Below are 23,933 nucleotides of genomic sequence, written 5' to 3' on the forward strand. Positions count from 1 at the left end.
TTAGAAACTTCTAGAAGGCCATACAATCCAACACAAGCCCTCCTTTCCAGCTTGTGCTCTTGCCCATCCACTACTTGCTAAGCCAGCCTCACCCTCCCCTGCATCACAAGTCCAGAGACCTCCTTTAACAAGAGACTATAATTCCTCTGGAGAACTGGCCTGGGATTCTCATTCACCAAAGTTTTTTACACCCCCTCCCTTTAGATCTGTACTATCTCTATATGGACTTCTGTTGAGTGTGGTCCACTGTTGACTTGGGACTTTTTGAAAGAGACAGATTGGCCTTTTTCTATTTCTGGGTCTCTCCTGTAACTTCTGAGAGCTGTCATTCATTTTTAAAACTATATATTTTTCTATCCATCCTTACAGAACTTTGTTATTCTGATAGAGACTTAAGTTGACTTTTGAATTCAAAGAAGACATGTACCATTTTATAACTTAGATGATCAGTTTAATTGTGTTGACTATGATACTCTCTAGCGCTCCCATTGGGCCATGTCTTGACTTATGGATTGTATTTAGTTCCTCTAAGCCATATTGTGGAGAGGACATCACTTAGAGACCACAGGAGAACAGGTCTCAATAAGGATTGGAATGGCAGAGTAGTTATCTTAAAGAACTGTAGGCAACAAAGTAAAACTAGAAGTGGAAGAGGTAACCATGCCTCAAGAAGGAGCACACCAATTGGTTGTCCAGTGCCAAATGGTCTGGCCTTAAAGTATGCATATGCATATAACTTATATGGGTCAACAGGTTAAATTTATGGATATAAATGTACATACAAATACATATATGCATGTATTGCATGAATAACCAGCTAAAGCAGCTGGTTACTGCCCAGATCACTGTGCTCCTGTAGTGAACCAAAGAAACTTTTCTTTCCCTGATATGGACTTTCACCATCTGTTAATCCCAACAACATCTGGTGTTCTTTATAAGGAAGTGAGAACAGTCTTATGTTTTACCCAACTTGAGACTCTCAGAGTGGCAGGCACCATATGGACACGGAAGTGTCTGCTGTGGCACTGTCTAGTGTGGCTAAGAAGCTTTCCTGTTTGGGCAGACCTGTGGAGGTCTTGACTTGGGACTTTCAGAGGACTCTCTGAAGAAATAGATTTCTTGGTAAGGAAACTCTTTGGCAAAATTCAAACCTCTCTCTCCTCTCACACACCCACTCAAAGCACTCAGGGATGAGACCCAGTTTCTTTTGTAGACTGTGCAGTAGAAAACCCTCTGACTCTTGAACAAATGGTCACTGGCCACGGCAATTCTTTGATGGTAACTGAAGGGCTGGGAGTAACCCAGATGTTCATGCCTTGACAGAGAAAGGACTCTTCTCTCTATCCCTCAACCATCAGGAGGCCCTTTCAACAGGGATACTCTTAGTAAAGCTATTACTTTGCATTCCTTATGGCTATCACATTAACAGGACATTTGTAAAAGGTACGATACACTTTCTTAAGATGTTCACCTTGAGACACTGTGGATATTTTAGGTCCCCACCCTTTGGAGGAACACCCCTTTGTGAATCTAATCTAGGATTAAGGAATCTAGTCTTCACATGGTAGAGACTCCTTGTATCTCTCCCTTCTGGGGTATGTCCTAGAAGCTAAACCTGAACCTCAGAAGGAAATGTTTTGTGTTTCTGCAACTTCAAATCCCTCCCAACAGTACAGAAAGGACGAGTTCTAGCTCTGTCTGTTCTACCGGAACTAACAGGCTTACATTTTAACCTAGAGTCTTCATAAAACCATGTGACCTTCTTGCCTTAGCTGGGCACTGCTCAGTGTTTCCGTGAAACTCCATCTAATATGCATGATTTCTAATGTGTTTTTGGTTAAAGAGTCTTATGACTAAATGCAATTGTCATATACATTCTCTCGGTTTCTTGCTAGAGTGTGCATGATGATTGTGTGAAATGGTGTATCAATTTGTCTGGTGGTTTAGCTGGCAGCACATGTCTATGACTTGGTATATTTGCTCAGTGTGTTTGAGGTGTGAGACTAGGCTATAGATGTTTTTAACCTCTCAATCTAACTACTGGATTATTTCTTAGTTGTGCTGCTACTTCAAAGAAACCTAGGTTTTTCAAGATTACTATTTCAGGCTCATTATCGCTAAACTACAGACACGTGAGAGTTGATTATCTCCCTCTGCAGAGATGAATGCAAAAGAGAAACATTTTTAAACACAAGTACAACCGGGATTACTTACAACCACAATAGGGTTCAGAGTTCAGTCAATAAACAGATGATGTTAACTTGTTTAATTTTAATACAAATTTAAATTCACATGCCATTTAAATTGTGAGTTTGGTTTGTTTTTTTTTTTGTTTATATACTCATGTCTTATACCTGAATTTAATGTAAATTTTCTATCATCTTGGTTTATCAATACATGTGTTTCTTCATGCTATGTTTAAATATATGAAAGGTGGTATGTTTACATGTAACACTCACCTCTAGACATACATAGGCTTTGACTCACAATGGCCTTCAAATGAGTAACCATGAATATAAACTTAAGCTAATTTTTTTTTATTTCATAAAACTTGAACAAAGCTAACAGATTAGTTACTTTAAACTATTTGGAAAGGAAGAAAATAAACATGACTTCTGAACTATTAGCAAATTGTCTCTGTGATATCAACTCTTTGATATTTAATACAATAGCCATGTTTTCAGATTTCAAAGAAAACCTTTAGTTGTCTTAATTACAATGCCAAATTATTTTATTTGGTAAAATAATGTTATTTTTATAATTTTTTAAAACTTTATAAAAATGGTAATGAAAAGAAACCATCAAGTAAAAATACATAAATGAATAAAGAGGTACTGGCTGTTGAGATGGCTCCGTGGGTGTTTAATGTTAATATTATATTAACGTTTAACATAAAGGTGGAAAAGGGAATAGACTTAGCTATGCATGACACATACATCTGCACACACATCATGCATAGACACGCACCTGTGATGAAGAAAAATTTAAATTTGTAATCTTTAAATTATATACAGATTACAGGTATAAAATATTTTTCAGGTTAAGAAAATAAAGATGGGAGACTAAGGAGAAAGGGGAATGTTTTTAGACAGAAAGACAGAGATGACTGTTTGAATATAGAAATATAAAGATGAGAGCAAAATTAAAGTTAAAATGTGGAGTAAAAACTCTATAAAATATACAACTCAAAGGTGCTATATCCATTATGACATACATAAGGTTATTAAAATTCCCAAAGGCAGAGCTCCATCCACTTATAATGAAACTAAAAGTCAGTCTTGTGTTTGAAACATTGATCCTGGTAACATTTGAAAGAATCATTTAAAGAAAGCACATTTTATGTTTCACCAGGTGATAACACCTGTGACTTCAGCTTGCTTTCTGAGGCTTTAATTTCTTAGGGAACAGAGGCAAGACTGCCTTTAAAATCCACCTTTGTCAAGATTCATCTAAACACTATGTAATGACTTCATTTTCAGCCATTTCACTATCTTTAGGATGACTGTCCCTAATGTTGTGCTCAACAAGCATAGCTGGGGGACAGATCCAGTTCTGACTGAGGGCTGAAGTGGAAAGTGTCCTCATTCAAGTTCAATGTGTCCCAAGAAACAAAACAAGACCTGGAACTCTGAGTGAGCACCAGGCCTCTGGGTCAGAAAAGTCATGGTGCGTCTAGATGTTGGACTCTCGCCAATGTACACTCTGGACAGAGGTGAGTCACTGCAGACAGACCCTCCACATTTTCACTAAACTTTCCACATCATAATAGATGACATTGAAGGGCCCCTTATAGTCCCCTAAGAGTAACCCCTAAAGAGTTGTGACTGACTTCAAATAAAAAAGGAAGAGATTGGTTAACCTTGAATTCTTGCATAGCCTTATGCTGCCAGCAAGAGAGTATAACCACAGAGTCCAATGGGTAGTAACAGTACAAAGCCAATTTCTTTCTCCCCCTCTCCCTCCAGAATGTTCAACCTGAATAGATGGGCCAGGAGATCAAGGGCTTCCAAAGACCTACAAGGGCACACACACAGGTGAGCATCTCCATGGTATTTACAAGGAGCCTAGCAGACCTTAGTAGGGTTCCGGTGACTATCAAACTCCAAGAAATTTACTAACTGGGCTTCCTTCCCCAACATAAAACCCTATTTTCTTAAAAAAAAAAAAACAAAAACAAAAAAACACACACACATGCAAGTTCCCTACATGGACAAAGTATTCACACTTACCTGTGACCCCCACCCCCTCCAAACAGTTTCTTTCTAGACTGCCACAAATACTTCTTTAATATGTCTCTCTAGGAGAATAATATCTGACTTTGAGTGATGCAGATCCAGTTCTGTTTAATGTATCTTCTACTGTTGCTATGAGAGATCTGCATCCCAGCTGGGTCTGCACCATTCATCCTTGAGCCCAGCCTACATGACCTGTACTTTCTCCCACTCTTCAAACCTATCTCTCCATTCATGGGAGTCTTCAACCACTGAGGACCCTCAAGATATCACTGGGCAACTGATACAATTGGTCACAGCTAAGTTTGTCTCTTATCTTAATTCTTCCCTGCCTCGAGGGAACTTAAGAAAGGAAAGAAGAAAAAAAAAAAAAAAGAACTCAGCCTGCGAGTGGCACACCAGGCTTTTGGCTTCCTGCTACATTCCCTGATGGGTAAAACATTTTCTTCCTGCCAGAACTGATGCTGTCCACAGCCAATTTTTCTAATCACTATTTAGATAGGTAAGGCCACAGTCGGCCCCTCTCATCTGTCTCATCTCACAAGGTACCGAATTACTCCACGTTCTCAGTCTCTTAACGCTTTGACTGACTAAAGGCTTTACTTCCTCTACAATTAAGCAGAATCGTCTTCAAATGGCTAAAAACTGTTCAGCGGGCACTTGGACATAAACTGCAAAACTCCGAAAACATCAACGAGGTCATCAATGCCCGAGAACAAGGTAAGAAATGCGGTGCTCATTAGTGGGGTCTTCCAACTTTCTTCACCTGGGCGCAGTCTTCTGTGGGGAGTCTTAATTCCCTGTGAGAATTCAGTCGCCTATGCTTCTGGGTACACTGTTAGAAACATAGCACAGTCCAAACTGTGTGCTGTGCCAGACCCAGGCTCTGCTTTGCCTCCCAACCAAGGGGCAGAAATGGGTACTGTGACAAACTCCCTCCCCACAAACACATCAGATCAAGAGCACACACCATTATTGTTATGTTTATCTCTAAACCTACGTAAAAGAATAGAGCCAGTTCTTTTCTTTTTCTTTTTCTTTTGTAACTCTTAGCTTTCCCCTTGCTATGGGTCCAAGAAAGGTGGCTTTTAGGAACTCCATTTTTTATTGTCCAAAGACAAAGGGAATAAAAAGAGCTAGCCCATGAACTTTGAATAATGCAGGAGCAGTGAGCTCACTTACAGCAGATGCACTTCAAGACTGCTGGGACCTGGCTTTCCTGACTGTTACTTTAAGGGAAATCCAAAGCACGCAAGAGAAAAGCCTCACTTTTCCACCAACGAACCAGAGCATCGACAAAGAAAAACTCTAAACTGTCAATTTCACTGTCAGCTTTCAGAAACAAGGAACAACAACGATAACTAAGAGTTAGGAGTTTAATAGGTGTCTGGTCATGGTTTCCTGACTCCTTTCCTTCTTAGGGCTACTCGCTGGTGTGTGCTTCTTTCGCTTGGTCCCCATTTTTAACATACTTGCCAAGTCCGTTTCTCCTATACCCAACAGGGCTCTCCTCTGATGCTGCTTTAACAAAGCTTCCAGCCACTGACTTTGCAAGCTCCACGTCCTTTCAGCCCCCTCGATGAGGCCAAACGTACCTTCTATCATGACACCCCACAGCACCTCTGTCACTGTCATGAACAAATAGACGGTCCTGCATGTCACCCAACCTAGGATCAAACAAGGCACTAAGGAAGAAACATCTAAGTTCGCAGGGTTAGGTTTGTAGGGCTGTGAGGCGGAGAGAAGGCCATAATTGAAAATTCAGAAAGGGACCAAAGAGTTGTCTCTCAGGGAATTATCACAAGGCAAACATGCTCCAGAAGGCATCTCCCGAAAGAACAGAGCAGTTCCCTTCTAGCCCACCCATGAGTGCGGTTGTGGCATAATGAAAAGAGGCTAATCAAATTAGCCATGACTAGTACCGCAAAGTTGCTGACCTCTAAACCCACCTGTGCTTGGAATCGAGCATCAGGCCATCAGGACTACCCTTGCTTAAAGGATGTGAACCACCTGATACAGGTCACCCTAACCAACAATCAGGTCCTAAAGAAAGCTTCCATAACTCAGTCATTATTTTACTCAGGCGGCTCTTCTGTTTCTGCCCAGACCACTGAGCTCTTGTGATTTACCGAACTAACTTGTGTTTCTGATCTGTGCTCCTGATGGTGAATTCTTTCCCCATGGGTAGCTCCTTAGGACTGTGATTCTTAACCTGTGGATCTCAACACACAGAGCTCCTGTGTATCAGATATTTACATTACAATTCATAACAGTAGCAAATTTCCAGTTATGAAGTAGCAACAAAATAATGTTATGGTTAGGGGTCACCACAACGTGAGGCACTGTGTTAAAGGGCCACAGTGGTAGGAAGGGTGAGAACTACTGCCTTAACACTTGTCAGGTACAGAGTCCATGCTGAGGATACAATCTAAGAGGTCAGCCCTCGGGCCCCTGGGAGCTTTTACTTACAAGGGAAAACTGAAGGTAAGCCATCAGGTCTTATGACTAGCTGCTAACTACAGATATCTATACTCAAGTGTCTCTCAGATTACTGTGGAATCATACAAAACAGGTCACTAGTTGAAAACATCAGAAAAGAAAAAAACTGCATTCAACATTTTGATCTGGAAAACCCCAAAGCTTAGCAGGAGACTACACTGTGGGGGAGCAGCTGTGTCCCCCTGCTATGTGACGCGAAGCTATGGCCTGATGACATTCCCAACATCCTTAAATAGAGTCACTATGCTACACTGGGTTAGGGAGGAATTCAAAATTCCAAGCATGCTCTCTACCACATTTCTACAGATTGTGTAGCGTAACAATATTGGAAAATCGGAGCTGGGGTCATCCTAAGTCAGAGGGTGCCCACAAAACAGATTCACTCTCATTGCCTCACAGTACTGTGCAACCTGCAGTGTATATACTCTGAATTAGTTCTATAACTGTTTTGTTTTTAAAAAGAAGGTGCCACACGTAGCCCAGGCTGGACCTCAGGGTGTAGATGTAGCCTTGGACACTCATGCATGTGTGAAGGTCAGAGGAGGATGACAAGCATCCTGCTTGGTCATTTTCTGCTTGACTGCAGTGACATGGGGTCTCTTGCTGAGCTAGGCTGGTAGTAATCTTGTCTGCCACTGGGTTTACATGAGCTAAAGAGGCCAAACCCAGCTTTTACTTGGGTGCTGCAGGTTCAAATCCAGGCACTCCTACAGCCTAAGCTATCGCCCTACCCTTCTTCCTGTATTCTTCTGTTTGGTTTTCTATTCTGATGGAATTCAAGATCCTCCCCTTCCTGGAGTCCTTTTCAGTTTCCTTCCTTTGTGTCATTTAAAATATTTTATACACTGCTTTGTTTGGTCATGTGTCTCCCCTCCTGAACTTCCCTCCCTGCCTAATATTATGTGCACCCTCTCAAGACAAACAAGACCAAAAAATTGGCAGAAAGAAAAAACAGTAAGACAAAAACACCCAAACAAAACATAACAACAACAACAACAACAACAGAAAAAACAAAAGAGTACATTCACCATGAAATTTTCTGGTCATTCGTTAATGTAAAATAATTTGTTTTCTTTTGAGCCTTGCCTTACAGACTTTGCCTTTCATACTCTTCATCGGTCAAATGAGTTGTTTAACAAAAGGCCATGCATCCTCCTACGGGCAGTGTCCTAACTGCCCAGACTGAGTGTGAGCATAGAGCATGAGCCGCCAGTTATTGCATGGAGTGCAAGCTCTGAGCATGGGTACTGTGATATTATTGTGTAATAATATTCCCAGTTAGGCTGGGCTTGACCTTATGGGCACCTGTAACCCGGCGCTGTTGAGAGGCAGAGGCAGGATTGTAGCCAGCCTAGCTCCAGGTTTAGTGAGAGATCTTGTCTCACTGTAGTAATGCAGACAGTGACTGAGCAGGACACACTTGCCAACCTCCTCAGACTTTCACAAATGAATGTGACCATGGCTACATCTGTAACAGAGAGAGAGAGAGAGAGAGAGAGAGAGAGAGAGAGAGAGAGAGAGAGAGAGAAGAAAGAGACAGAGACAGAGACAGAGACAGGCTGGGGGCAGTGGTGTGTGCTTGTACCTTCAAACTGTAGAGACTCACAGAGGAAGATCACCATCAAGTAGTTCTAGTCCATGTGGGCTACAGGGGTTCTGAAATAATGTGTGACCACTGGTAGTCTGTTACATGCAGAAACCACTAATCTTCTCTCATAAAGTACTGATAACTCACTTGTTCCCTGGGCTCTAAATATTCAGCAGTATTTCGCTGCCATGCCCGGTCCAGTTTCCAGCCATTTGAGAGAGAGAAAGACCAAACGCTGGATACAGAGTTTGGTGCCCTCCAGACTCTGACACCCCCACAACTCCCCAAGGACTCTCCTCCCTGCCTTCTGAACCACAGCAAACCACCATAGTCTCACTTCTCAGAACGCTGCGGAAACACACCGTGATGCCTCAGAAGTTTGCTCTTCTTAGGAAGATGTTTCTCCCCCACATTTAACTGCTGCTAACACCAAACCCACCCCAAGTGAAGACTGCCAAACTCAGGTGAATGTGAGGCACACTTGCAGGTCTACCCTCTGTCTCTAGAATGAATCAGAAGGTCCAGTGAGGACTGCACTTCCCAGAAAACCAGTACTGATTGTGGAGATGCTTCAGGTGGCTTCCATATGCCCAGTGAATGAACTCTCAGGCATATTATTACTCAGTGCCCTGGACCCCAGTCAGGAGAGCTCTCAATACCGATGCACAGCCACATGACTCCTAGGCACATTGGAGGGCTTAGGTCCTAAACCACAGTCTTGAAGTGAATCATCGTGCTCTCTTGCTTCCCTGGCCTATCCTAGATGTCTGCCCAATGAGATTAAAACACAAATATAAAATGCTTTGGGGGCCAAGGTGCAGTATCTGTGCCTTTGCTTACAGAATAGCATGAGTTTTGTTTAATCCTGTAACGGGAGCAGGGGAGGAGGGCAGGCAGCTGTTTCTCATTCAAGAGTCAGTGAGGCCCAGAGAAGGAAAAGCGAATACAGTGTTATTGGCCAGGTTCCAATAGTCAGAACCCACAGGGCACATCAACCTAGAGGGGAAGAAGTAGAGAAGGGAAGTTTACAGGGGAGATCCAAAGGACCCTGGATTTGGGGAAATAGGCAAGACCTAGTAGATAGCCATTGGACTTTAGCTCTCATAAAAACTAATTTGGATCCCAAGGATAGAACCTAATGAAGGAGAAGCCCAGAGAGGTCTTCTGAGAAGACTGTGTTCCTGGGACATAGCATTTCTAGGAGAGTGATTAGAGAATCGGGGTGATCAGGATTCCTGCGGCGAGGCCATCATCTCTAAGGAGCAGCATAGATCAGGTTTAAAAATTGCCATGTTATAGAATATTGTCAAAGGGTTGGTAGACTCACTGGTGTATGACCAAGGTAAGAGGGGTTGGGGTTCCTTGTGTGCATTAGAAGCCTAGGCATTTTCTAACTCCCTGTTTTTCTAAATGGCATCTAGTCGCACCTGGCTAGTCTGGCAATAAAGGGCCCTCTGGGAGGGGCTCACTCACACTGTGTGCACCAGAGACCATGTGACCTTTCCTACCATGGGAACCACTTTGTTTTTCCCTCTCAGCACACTCCAAACCAATCTACTAAATAATCAGCAAATAGCTTCTAAACACCAGCTATCTGGCTATTAACCACTTGCCCAACAAACATGGTTTCCAAGAGATGAGGTGCAAACATCTATTATTTTTAATGCCTTATTCCAATACCCATTTGCTTTCAGTGTCAGCCTTGTGTTTGAGCATCACAAATCATCTAGGGCTAATAAAAGGCCAGAATTGGACAATGTAACTAAACATCCTGTGGTATCTCAAAGGGAGAAACCGGACACAGAAAGCAAGGGTGAGATCTGGGTTCTTCGCCCAATGGAAAATGCTGGTGATTCGGGTTAGTACTAAAGCTCTCAGGATAGAAGGCTCTGGAAGACGTGCTCTGAAACGTATTCACACAAGACTCCCCTTGATCACACGTGATGGCTTACATACATGTGGGTAGAAACACTCTTGCACTCCTTGGGGAGCAAGGTTCTAAAATGATCCTAAAAGTTAATCAAACTGAGCTCACACTCCTCTCCACTTGAGTGAAGCCATCCGTTCATCCACAGAGGCGCACGCACAGGTCTCCACCAGATTCACGAAATGCAGTCAGCTTTGTGCCTTGCTGTCTTACTTTCCATATATATATATAAAGAGAGCTAGGAATAAAAACAATAGTAAACTGACAGCCTTCTTCCTGGCCTTACCAAACAAGAATTCTGGAAAGTTACTGAGCAGAAAGACGAATTACGTTTCTGCAAAGGCTCTCTAGTCCCCATCCTCCTGATGCTTTGCACAGATCCACTCCCTCCCTGAGGAAGTCATGAAATGCTTCGAGCTAGAGAAAACACAGTGTGCCCTTGTATAACTCCAGACTTTTGGAATCAGATCAAGTCCCCAACGTACAGGGTCCTACCCTCCCACCATGCTTTCCACGGTCCACAGAAAACTTCAGTCTTATTCTGACAGTTATGTTTTACATTGTAGGTGTGGTTTCCCCATGTTCACTGTTTGTAGAAATTGAAAATAAAAATGTATTCTGGCCAACAACCAGTAAGTCTGCTCTCTGAGTGCTGGCCCACCCAGCTCCCATCTGATCAAACCCTGAAAGTTTCCACTGTTCAGCATCAGCAGACAAATCAGGGAACTCCTGAGTGTGACGGGGGCAGCGGCAAACACCTCCCACAGCCACCTCTGTTTCTGCCATTTTCCCGTTTGAGGTAGCTCTATGGTCCTTTAAATAAACCACGTAGCACTATAATAGAAAAGAGACAGAGATCAACACAGCAAGTCCACAGCTTTCATAACTGGGTAAAATATTATCTAGGTCAGCTGGGCATGGGGGGCACGCTCCATTAATCCCAGCACTTGGGAGGCAGAAGCAGGCCGATCTCTGGGTTTGAGGACAGCCTGTTCTACATGGTGAGCTCCAGGACACAGAGCTACACAGAGAGACCCTGTCTCAAAAATCATAAAACAAACTCTCTATGTTTGCAACCATCAATAAAGGATTTTTAGTTTAAAAACTGCATCAGAAGTCCCACAGTCTATGTGCTCTGCTAAGAGTGCCAGCTCTTCCTGACCACAGTCAAGGTAGTTTTGAAAAATCCTGTTCAGATTATACCACTGATGGCTTCTCCCATTGTATATCCATAACGCAGGCTTCGTTCGGCACTGATTTAAAAGTCCTGGAAATTCCAGCATGAAGATCTCAACCCTCACCCCCACATAGTGGGCATTTTTTTAAATTACATAGTTTCTATTAACATGCACAGCAACAGTGCCTTTTGTAACCATTTGAAACATACTGTATCACATAGCATGTTTTCTGATTTAATAGAACAAATACTTCTACAGCATGATCTTATACCAAATCACACTTAGTTACTTAGCAAGTGGTAGTGTCCCCTGGAAATAAACATTTACAGGATGGTCTACAACCCAAACGTAGACAGTAACTGGGCCTTGGGTATAGTTTATCTTACACAGGTGGAACTATGCCAGGTCGAAGGAATTAAAGAAAGACAGGGACTCAACCAGTAGACCCTCTGTCGCAGAATCATCTGGCTGGATCTTTGTAGGGCCAATTCTTTCATAAGTAGCATGTTCTAGTACACAGCTCCCTACTACGAGCAAGTTCTTTTACCCATTTTCAGTACTCTCTAAGCATAAACACACTCAATGTCTGATGATGACTGGAGATCTTAGATAGAGCGCTGCCACTGGGGAATAGTGATCCACACCTGTCACTCAGACACCAGGAGGTCAGGGCTATAAACTCCCGAGTTTGAGTGCAGGCTGGGCTGTAGAGTGGGAGCTCAGTGCCAGAGCACCCAACATTGAGTGGAAAGCCCTGATTTTGATTTCTCAGATTGCTTAAACAACCAGAATGCTGCAAGTTTGCCAAAACAGAAATCTGAACATACATGTCATTCTTGGTTTAAGAACATGGGATGCAGGTTGTGGCAGCCCTGGGATTTTAATTAAATTAATTGTTTTTATTGCATATTTTATGTATTTACATCTCAAATGTTATCCGCTTTCACCATTTCCCCTCTCCAAACTCCCTCTCCCATCCCTGCTCCCCACTGCTTCTGTGAGGGTGCTCCCCCACTTATCCACTCCCACCTCACCTACCCGCCTTGGCATTCCCCTATACTGGGGAAATCGAGTCTTTACAAAACCCAGGGCTTTTCCTCCTACTGATACCCCACATGGCTATTCTCTGCGACATAAGCTGTGAGCCATGTGTCCCTTTGTGTGTGCTCTTTGGTTGGTGGTTTAGTCCCTGGGAGCTCTGGTTGGTTGATATTGTTGTTCTTCCTATGGGGTTGCAAACCCTCAGCCCTTTCTCTAACTCCCATGCTCAGTCCAATGGTTGGCTGTGAGCCTCTGACTCTGTATTTGTCAGGCTCTGACAGAGCCTCTCAGGAGACATCTATAACAGGCTCCTGTCAGCAAGCATTTCTTGGCATCCAGAATACTGTCTGGGTTTGGTGTTTGTATATGGGATGGATCCCCAGATGGGGCAGTCTCTGGATGGCCTTTCCTTCAGTCTCTGCTCCACACTTTGTCCCCTGTGTTTCCTTTAGACAGGGGCCATTCTGGGTTATCTGTAGATGAGTAGATGATCCCTTCCCCCAAACCCCCCAACCAGGGCCCTGCCTAATCTCTGGATGTGGTCTCTATAGTTTCTCCCTCCTCTTTGTTAGGCATTTCAGCTAATCTCATCCCTGTTGGTCCTGGGAGCCTCTTGCTTTACTGGCATCTGAGACTTGATGATGGCTATGCCCTCCCCCCTTCCCTATCCCCCACTGCTACACACCTCCGTTCAAATTCCTCACCCTCTGTATATCACCCTTGCCTCCTTTCATACCTGATCCTGCCCACCTTTTCCCCCTCCCCCTTCTTTCTTTCCCCCAAGTCCCTCCCTCTCTCTACCTCCCGGAAGTATTTTGTTCTCCCTTCTAAGAAAGAGTGAAGCACCCACAATTTGGTCTTCCTTCTTCTTGAGCTTCATATGGTCTGAGAATTGTACCTTGGGTATTCTGAGCTTTTTTATTTACTCTTAAGATGTTAAAATACTATCAGTTAATTGACTGACTACCTTAATCCATTTAAATTAATTCTAAACTTGTTTCATCATAAAATTTAGCCTGATTGATAGATATAAATGACCAGAGGAGAAATCATTATCAGGACCAATATGATTTGGAAAATCAAAAACATGTGATGTCCTGCACTTGTAATCCTCAACAGCCAGAGAGTGCACTAGGAAGCCAGGGCTAGAAGAGTCGCAGCACATTGTTAGCTCTGATAACACAAATGGCCCTACACAGGCCTTGTTCAAGAGGCTTCGAGGGAATCTTTGTCTTTCCTCCGGGAGTTTCCGTGTCATCATTAAATGAACATTAGCCTTCTTAGAGGAGTTAGAAGAGAGGATTTCATAGTCTCTAATTCTGCTCTAATATCTGAGACATAGGTTTTAAAAAAGGGGATCTCATACAGTTATATCATGTCACTAGACAGTAGAAAACTCATTTTCTTGTCATTCAGAAAGCATGCAAATCCAAGCTACACAGGGGTATCCCAAACCCCAAAATCTCAACTCTGAAATGCTCCAAAATCAGAGAGACTGTTAAACTCCGATGTGGGGCCAGGAGTGGAGAAAGCCCCACACTTGGGCTCAGGGAACCAGTTGCTCTCTAAAAATCAATGTCTTCAGTTGCCACACATGCATGTATGAACCCGGAGGAATGTTTCATTTACACACCGGTTTTATCTCTGATACAGTTTAAGTTCATGTATGTACGGTTAAGTCAGAAATACGACTGAAGTCCGAAACATCCCAGGCAGTTCAGACAAGGAATATTCCACCTAGAGCAGAGTCCAGATGCTACTGAGGGCTCTCGTCTGCTTTCTGTGCTCACATGGAAAAGAGAGCAGTTGAGCCCTGTGGCACCTCTTCTTGTGAGAGCCCTGATGCTATAGGTTCAGGGATACACTGTGGGAGATCATTTAACTAACTCAATCACAGGGGAGCACAGGGCTTCAAGATATGAACCGAAGATGGCGGCAGCCCGTGTGGAGGAAACGCCATGCAAACACACAAGGCAGTGGAGGTGTTCCTCTCATTCTCCCCTGTCCTCCTGTCAATCAACCGTCTTTAGTCAAACCTAACACATTATACAGACTAGGAGAGGGGTAGAGCCAGCACTGGAGAAATCACCTTTGAATGGCATAGAAAAGAAATCACCACATTCAAGGTGACACCTGGTGCTTTGTATCTGAATTTCTATCTACTGAGTCATTACTGGATTTGACAGGTCAGGACATGTGGCATGTGACAACTCAGAGGTCCTACTCCCTGTTGTCCTCATTGCTGTGAGATAGAACCAGAAGGAGTATTCTCCACCAATTTCACCTCAGGATTCTGCTCAGTGTAGACCCCCTCACGGTCTACTGGGGAGCACTTGATGACACATTCATTACTATAGTTCTCCTTTATTGTTTTGTTATTATTATTTTTTTAATCAGTGACTAAAAGAAACAAGGGAACTTTTAACCACATTCTGCAATGGCAGTATTATGTTCCCAGTTTGGAGAAAAGACACTTTGGGACGTGAATACTTATTGTTGTTTGGAAATAATGTAAACGTTCTTAAGTTTGCCACTGGGTATCCTTCATGCTTTCGAAGGTGTGTGTTTACAGGGTCTGAGCATGTCTTGAACTGAATTGACGCCATCTTGCCATTTTCCTTTGCACTCCTTTCTCTTTCTCCTCTATAGGGATACAGAGGAAGAACTGTACCCATGGAATAGCTGGGTAGGTCAGCAGGATGAGGAAGCAGCATGCACACAAGGTGCACAGTGTTTAACTGAAGGAGATGCCACATTTAGCAATTGCAATGTAACTTGTATGATTGGTTCATTCTTGGGCTTTGTGGCTTGTTCACCTACTCTGTCCTCTAAAATCAAGGTGAAAAAGAAAAATGTATCTTAGATGAAAATTTTGACCATTCAATCTTTGATTAGATATGATAAGCTGAAATATATCTGCATCTTCTAAAAGCTTGCATAAGACAAAGACACTGGGTATTTTTAGTGACATTACATTCCATACATATATATGTGTGTCACAACAAAAATTAGTATGAGCTGTCATGGGTGCTCCATAGCTACTGTCCATTTAGCAACTGACTTATTAGTACCTAATTTAGTCACTACACACAGGGAGTCTGAATTGGCATAATCCAATGAGGTGATTGTATTTAGAATCCAGCCAGTAGCCATTTTTACAATGGTTTTGCTTCTCTCGTGTCAAGAAGTATATTAGGAATCTTATTAACTAGAAGCTGCCTCGGAAAGCACTCCGAACCTCCAATATTTTTCTTTTACATGATATTTAATCATCAGGCTCAAGATATCTCCACCTGCATTGTGAACTGAGGCTCTCCTGTGAACCTCTCTGGGCCCTGGGTAAGGACAGCACCCTGCACAGACTACATTGAAATAAGAACACTCAAGGAAATCCAGAGTCTCTGTGACCCCTTTGTGGGCTTAAAGTAGCTATCAGGGAGCCTGGGTATCCCTGGATTATGTGCTAAACAAACCACCATCTGAACCACAGCAGGGCAGGAGGGCTGGGCTACAGGGGCCTCTTTTGTTTGGACTTTGGAATCATTCCTTGGTTCTTTTGCACTCCTCCCTCCCCACTCCCAGATCTTTCCCCTTTCCCAATTCATTCTTTAAGAATGTGTCCTGCTGCTTCTTTAACTCAGCATGTGTCTGGGCAGATGTCCAAGAAAACTCTCCCTCAACAAGGGCAACAGCAAGGACAGGGGGGTAAAAATCCTCCACTTCAATTCAGTCCTCAGCCCTTGCTAGCACTCCCTGCTCTCTCCTGGCTTTTAACAGCCCATGATTGATAATGTCCTCCTCTTTCTCACCCTGGGACTCCACATGCCTTTCTACTGAACAACACCTCTTCTGTGAAACAACCTGGGGCACAGCCCTGGGCCCTGGGACCCCCTTTTGGGGTCCTTTGAGAGGGGAAAAAGAATGGCCCGAAAGGGGCCTGTGACAGGGGCAGGTCCAACTGGTCCAAAGTAACCAGAGAGCCACATGCAATAACCCTTTGTGACAAACTAGTAACTGGTAGCAGAAACATGGAGGAGGGGCAGGGGAGGCCAGGAAGGGGGAAAAACTTGGTCTAGCTCTCCACATCTCTTTACCACCCATTTCCTTGCTCTAGGGAGAAAACAATCACACAAGATTCCAAAGGACCAAGTACACTTTAGACCAATGAAAAGGCATTATCTTTACCTGAGATGCACTGGCTTCCCCTACAATGCCTGTGACAGGGTGCCAATCACTGGTACTTACAAAAAGATTCACAAAGATTCAGCTAAGATAGACAGAGCGTCTTCCAAGTCTCAGACTGTTGGCTCAGCCGGGATTTTAAAGAATCCTCACAATATCAAAGCAGCTGGTATTTATTACCAGGTAAGAAAACAGAAATTCTAAAACCTTATCTTCCTTAGGAGGGATCTGGCAGCTAACCTGTAATGGTGTTAGGACTTCGACTCTGGTTTTGACACCGAGATTGGTCATTCTGCTTGGCTAAACTGTTGCAAATGACAGAATGAGTGAGGTGCCCCCACCCCAGGCAAAAATGTTGTTTCTATTAGGACTACTTATATCATCTACTAATTAAATCTCCATTAAGAATCTGCATCATTCAGGAATTAGCAACCCTTCCTCCATGAGCATGAAGGGATGAAAGGGCCAAGCAAAGACTGTCACAGAGTGGACGAACCCATTTGTCATTGTCTTCTACTCCATACATTTTTATTCCAAATTCCCTTTAGGTCCTTAAGATTCTAAAGGTTTGATTTGAAAACTGCCTTTTAGATCAAGCAATCTTGTGTTTCCTGAAACTGTGCCTGCAAATACTGTCTACTATGTAAAGATAATTCTTTTCCAAGGAAATCCACTAAGCTCTAACTGTGGAGTTGGGGCCCTTAGTGGTCATAGCACTAAAATTAGCAATAGATATTAAGGAATTGGGCATGGTGCTGTATGCCTGTGATCCTAGTACTTGGAAGATTGAGACAGGACTGCGGAGAGCTTAGTGCCAGCTTGAGCTTCACGGTGAACTACCTGGGAAGATGCTGTCTCGATAAATAAACTTATTTTAATGTGATACCTCCGAGAAGGTATGTTTGAGCAAGCCATACACGTGCACATAAACCACAAACCACAGCCATTCAAGGAAGTCACTCAAGACCTTACACGTGTTGCTGAGCACAGCACAAGAAGAAAATCTCAGATGTTCCAGGGTTGTAGAAGCCATGAAATGGATCAAAGAAACTGGGTTTGGGGAAGGTCCTGAAAGGTGGGTCAACTCCGCATACTTCTACAGGCAGAAGAAAGCTGCAGCCTGAAAGTCACACTGCCTTTCTCACCTCCTCACTGTTACCTGTGAAGTTACTGTATCTCATTTAAGATTGAGGCAGGTTTATATAGACAGAATCCAGGGGGAAATTGTGGTGAGAGTGAGGATGCCACCTGCCAGGTCACTGGGGAGCGAGTGGCTCAGTCACAAGAGCTTATTGCCATGACCACCTTTAAGCCAAGGGGACAGCACAGCTGTGATCATCAGTGTCTGCTCTCACTAAACTTCACTAATCTCATACCTGGGTGGTTCTAACCTCACTGTTTAATTCAAGACCTTTCAGCTTAGCAGAGTGATGTGGGTAACAAGATCGGTGGCTTCAGTTTTCACTATCTGTGAAGTAAAAGGCACTGGACTCCAAACATCCTTGGCCCTCTTGTCTTCTCCTCTGTTTGACACATTGGCTGAGGAAACCTATTCCATTTTACATTCTCGCAAAATCCCCACATATGAAAGAGATTCGGTTTGCAGTCAGCTCTGAGTTCTCTTGATTTAAGCAAGCCTGTGACTTGTTCTAGAATGACTTGGACTTGTGGGGAACTTAATCTTCAAGTCCTGGGCCTAAATAAGTACAAGTCTTTTTTTTTTTTTTTTTAGAGCCAATGCTTTCAGTACAAGTGCTAAATGTCATGTAGGCCCTACTGTGTTTTCCTCTCATCTAACCACTTACAATACAAGAGCTTACTTCAGTAAGAAGGAGCTGCCAGTGGGTTGCATTTGGTTTCCTTGGCTATTTTGCTTTGGTTGGATGGCCACACATTCTTTTCATTAGCATCACCTAGAAGATAACATACCTAGGGGAATGTCCACTTCAAGTTTTGTGTAGGCAGAAAGCTATTCTAATAAATCATTTATGAGGAACTAGTAAGCAAAGATGAATTTTCTTCTAGTTCAAGACACAAAATTTTGACTAAGAATGAATGCACCTACACCTGCTCACAGAAGGTGGCTGGAGACAGGCAAAGTCGAGACGTGGGTTTCAAACAGGGTGTTGGCCATTGCCGTGTGGTACCTGCAAAGGCGCTATGTTCTCTGCATAGCTGGGATGGGTAGGAAACCTAAGCTCAGTACTTTATGACAAGTTGAGATACCTATGGTATTTGTAGTGGGGTTAATCGGCGAATGAGAGAGACGGGGAAGAAAAAGAGGCAGAGTGGATCGCAGAGTTTCCCTTGGCTTCCCAAGCCAATCACAAGGACAGATTGTATACTCTATAAAGAGAACTTTAGACTTAATAGTTAAAGAATGTAGACACTATTTACTCTGAGGCAGTTTGAATGGAAGTTCTCTGACAGTAATTAAATGCCAATGTGATGGGTTGAATATGAAACACGCTCCCCAAGGCTGTGTGTTTGAACACTTTGTTCTCAGCTGCTGGCACGGTTTGGGGAAAATCTGAAACACTTAGGAGGTGGGATCTAGTTGGAAGAAGCAGGTCACAGGGACTAAGGGCAAGGACTTGGGAATTATAACCTAGTGAACGTCTGGCCCATTATCTCTGCATCCAGACTGGCTATAATAAACAAGCTCCTGAGGTTACAGCCACAAACTCTTCCAGACATTGTGCTTTCCTTGTCCTGACAGACTGAATCCTCAAACTATGAGCCACAAATAAATCTTTCTTCACATCAGTTGTCTCGTCAGGTATTTGCCATAGTATTTGGAAACACAATTAATATTGTAATCTTAATCCAGAACACTCATAAATGTTACAGGTGATTGAGGAGAAAAAGACAGGTTATTCTGAGGAAGCCAAAGTGTCCCAGTACAGCCCAGACTTCCCAATGGCGAAGGGGTCAAACCAATAGCACTGGGGTCAAAGAACTCTCGTCCAACCACCAATGAGGTTACTCGATCAAACTATGGAGTTCCAAGAAAGGTGACAAGTTTTCTCCATGAATCAATTTTATAATTCATGTTTCAGATTGATCATTTCATTCTGCTGAGCAGAAGTAACTGTTCTGTTAAGTGTGGTCACTCAATCAATAAATAATAAGTACCTACAAGAAAGTCAAAGGAATAAAAGGGGAGCCCAGTGGATACTTAATTAGTAGAGGGGCTTCTCTATGACTCTGGTTCCATAAAACCATAGTCTCCTTTGCCTTCCTCTTCCTACAGCAGAATGACCTATGTGTCACAGAAATGACAGCTATTCTTCAAGGTAGGAGCCCAGAGCTAAAAATGGCATACACATCTCCAGATACACCAGTGATACCTAGGGCCTCACTGACGGGATAAGTGATCCTGAGAAGAAAGACCCTTTTGAATATTCAAGGAAAATATGCTGCATCCCTCTTCCCACTCTTCAGTCTTTTCTGTCAGAATCTGACAGTTATTGACCAATCAATACATCCTGACATATCTACAATTCTACACACGCTTCTGAAGCACTCATCCCTGTACCAGAAGAGAGGAGGGGGAAGAGGAGGAGGAGGAGGGAGAGGAGGAGGAGAAGAAGGCCATTAGAGGAGGGCCAGTAAGACTCTAAGAAGGTATGGAGGAAGAAAAACAGATGCATAAATAGGAAAACTGAAGTAGAATAAACGCCCTCATTGAAAGCAGGTTTCAAGCAACATGGGGACCAATAGGAAGGTGCTAACTCCATGCTTTTAAAAAAAATGAAAGTCATTTGTGCTTGGAAGTTCTCTGAACAAGATGATTATTAAAAAGTTCTGTAGGCAGAAGAAGTGTGCCACACAAACGCAAGGGAACACAGAAAGGTAAAGAACGGGGAAATGTTCTGGCCATACTAACATACAAGGGAAGGAGTTGGTGTAGGGAGGAGTTAATGCTGACAGAATCCAGAATTGGTCTTTTTCTGACTTTTATTCCACTGGCGCAAGGGGACCAGTGCAGCTTTTTAAACATTGCCTTTCTAAAAATTAAAAGAGCTGAATTCAATGTCATGACCTCATCTATAAAACAAGTGCAGCACATAAATACTGTGTCCACAGTCACTAAAGATGTCAGCTCTGGGTTCTAGTCTCACAGACCCGGCCTGTTTCCTTCCACAGTAGCTTCCAAGAGTCCATACAACCCTTTCTGAAGTGAGTATGGCTGTGGATATCCTGTGAGTAGCAGAGTTTTAACTGCCAATAAGCTGCTATATCTGTCCTTGAATGAAAGGCATGGTCCATCGATGACTCCCAAGTTGCCCAGCATACATTCCCATCGAGTCACTGGCCAATGCCATGCTAATTGTTTATCCATTAGCCTTTCCCACCACACTTGGGGGTCTTGAGACCAAGGCTTCAAGTTCAATCACTTCATAAAACTAAGGCCAGCCAAACAATCCCTATGTGACAGGCACTGGGTCAGACACCAGCCCTCTACTCTAAGCGGATTAGACCATTATAGAGTTGTGGCTTCATCTCTGAATTCCCAACACAGATGCAGGTGTGTGGGTGGTTGAGTGGAGTTGGTGGTGTTGTCGTGTTTACTCATCTACCTATGGAAGGGTTCTGTGTGTGTATCGTTTGCAAAGGGGAAAAGCATAGTATAATTCAAAGTATAATTCAAAATTCTTTCCCAGCCGCATCCCCACACCATTGAGAAACATAAGAAATGGAAGGACTGAAGCATGTACAGTGTTGGGCCAGCTACATGAGAACCAACATACGCCAGATCTCTAATGGTGTTGGACCCAGAAGAACATGCCATGGGTTTTATAATGGCTTGGGGACTGAGTAGAGAACACCTTCGCTTCCCTCCAGTGCCTGCCTTTCAAACCTCATAATTCTAAACTACTTTCAGTGAGAAGACACCAGGGCTCTGAAACCAAGAAGCCACTGTGTTGTGGGGTTTGCATGAGGCTTAGGAACCCACCATTACTGTCTACCTGACAAGTGGTACCCAGCTGAGTGGATCCCAGCCCAGTTCAGGCTGCCTTGGTGAGGAATGTCCTCCAGCTGAGCAGTCCCAGGAGCAGTCAGCAAGGGTGACAACCCAGCAGGAACCAGCCGGCCTTTATAAGTCATCAGGTCAGGGAGGACTGTAGCATCCTCCAGCTCCCTGCTCCTTACTCTACTTGTTTTCTTTTTAATTGTTATTGTATCTATAATATGTATATGTAACAGCCTACATGTATTACACACACATACACACACACCACACACACATGTACACACACACATACACACATATACACACACACATACACACAAACACATACACACACCACACATGCACACACATGCGTGCGTACACACACATGCATTGTAATATAATACATATAATATGTATATGTAACAACCTACATGTATTACACACACATACACACACACATATACACACACCACACACACACATGTACACACACACATACACACATACACACACATACATGCACACATATACACACAAACATAAACACACACACACCACACACGCACACACATGCGAGCGCACACACCTGCACACACACACATATATGTATATATATTTATATATACACATACATACAAACACACACATATACATACTTACACACATATACATGTGAAATATATAAATGCATTCAGTCAAGTCATATGCAATTTTCAGTGATCACCACTTGATAATGGACAGTCAATCTTGGAAGTCTTCCCTGAGGAAGATTGTTTTCTTCTTTATCCTGTCACTTCACTAAGGAACCCTGCCTGTTGCTGTTGCTTGGAGATCATTACTTCTAAGTGAGTGCTGGCCTGCCTCAAACCTTAAGAAGTTGTTTTCAATAGAAATCTTTGCCCTTAAGTGTTGCACAAGAGTTTGTGGAGAGCTGCACCACAACCTACAGACCACATCCCATGTAAGGCCAAACAGACTTACAAAGTCACCCATGCGGGACTCCACTCCGTATGCACTGAAAACAAGCTTCACTCTGATGCTGTGGGAAAATTCCAGGTCCCAGGTCAAAGGTTTTGTTGTGTTTCTTCCATGAGCTGCCCCCTGGAGACCCAGAGTAGGTTTATTTCCTCAGGGGCTTGTCTCTCTTCTAGAACACTGGCTTGCGCCCCACTACTGAGATGAGGTTGTAAAACTCAAATGAGAGCTAAGACTTCCACTATGGTTTGCACTTGTATCTATTTCTATGATGTTTGCAATGAAAGAAATGCACAGAAAGACTTAAAAATAAAACAGTCAGGGTGAGGAAGACTGAGAATAACAAGATTGTAGCCAAACTCTTGGCTGACAGAGTGGCAGACGAATGTTCAGGAGCTCTGTGTGAGAGGAATGAATGTGTGTGCATCTGTGGCTGACCGTCCATGCCTATTCTTACTAGACCTAGAACAGTGAGTTCATACACACTAGAGTCTGAAGATATGACCCCTTAGACTAACGGTGCAGCATTTACATACAACCTACCCACATCCTCCCTTATACCCGAAGTCATCTTCAGACCAATTACCCTGTACCGGGTAAGTGCCATGTAAATAGTTGTGAAGTCGTCCTGTTAAGGAAGAACACTATCTTTTAAAGTCTATACATGCTCACACAGTTTCAACCTGCAGTTGTTTGCCTGTACAGATGTGAAGGCCATGGACACATAGTGCTACCAACATACACACAAACACACACACACACACACACCACACACACATATACACATACATATACACACACCAGACACACACACATATACACATACACACACATACACACACACACCACACACACACACACACACCACACACATATACACATACATATACACACACCAGACACACACACATATACACATACACACACACACACACCACACACACAGACATACCACACACACATATACACATGCACACACACAAACACACACATATACACATGCACACACACAAACACACACATATACACACACCACACACACATATACACATACACGAACATATACACACACATCACACACACACACCACACACATATACACACACACATACACACACCACACACACACATACACACATATACACACACCACACACACACACCACACACATATACACACACATACACACACACCACACACACACATACACCACATATACATATACACATACACACACATATACACATACACACACACACATACACAGATGGTGAAATATAGTGTTATAGTTAAAATTACTAAGAAAATAAAGGGACATATTTGTGACTGTGCTCAGAGAATGTATATGTAG

At 43.2% G+C, this 23,933-nt stretch overlaps 1 protein-coding gene and 1 long non-coding RNA gene across 8 annotated transcripts in view; one reads left to right on the forward strand and one right to left on the reverse strand.

Moving 5' to 3' along the window:
• Setbp1 (SET binding protein 1) overlaps window positions 1-23,933 on the reverse strand; it is a 361,840-nt gene that overhangs the window by 204,431 nt on the left and 133,476 nt on the right. The gene's annotated exons all lie outside the window — the stretch shown is intronic.
• The window catches only part of LOC120098108 (uncharacterized), a 29,657-nt gene that overhangs the window by 287 nt on the left and 5,437 nt on the right, over window positions 1-23,933 (forward strand). For 2 of the 5 annotated variants that reach the window (XR_005496082.2, XR_005496083.2), the window contains exons 2-3: window positions 3,966-4,034; window positions 4,855-4,952. This is a non-coding gene — a long non-coding RNA (uncharacterized LOC120098108). Of the gene's footprint in view, window positions 1-3,479; window positions 3,713-3,965; window positions 4,035-4,851; window positions 4,953-23,933 lie in introns of all 5 variants that reach the window. The other 3 variants (XR_005496086.2, XR_005496085.2, XR_005496084.2) reach the window with 3 other exon arrangements.

Source organism: Rattus norvegicus, chromosome 18, assembly GCF_036323735.1.
Source record: "Rattus norvegicus strain BN/NHsdMcwi chromosome 18, GRCr8, whole genome shotgun sequence".
NCBI classification, from domain to species: domain Eukaryota; kingdom Metazoa; phylum Chordata; class Mammalia; order Rodentia; family Muridae; genus Rattus; species Rattus norvegicus.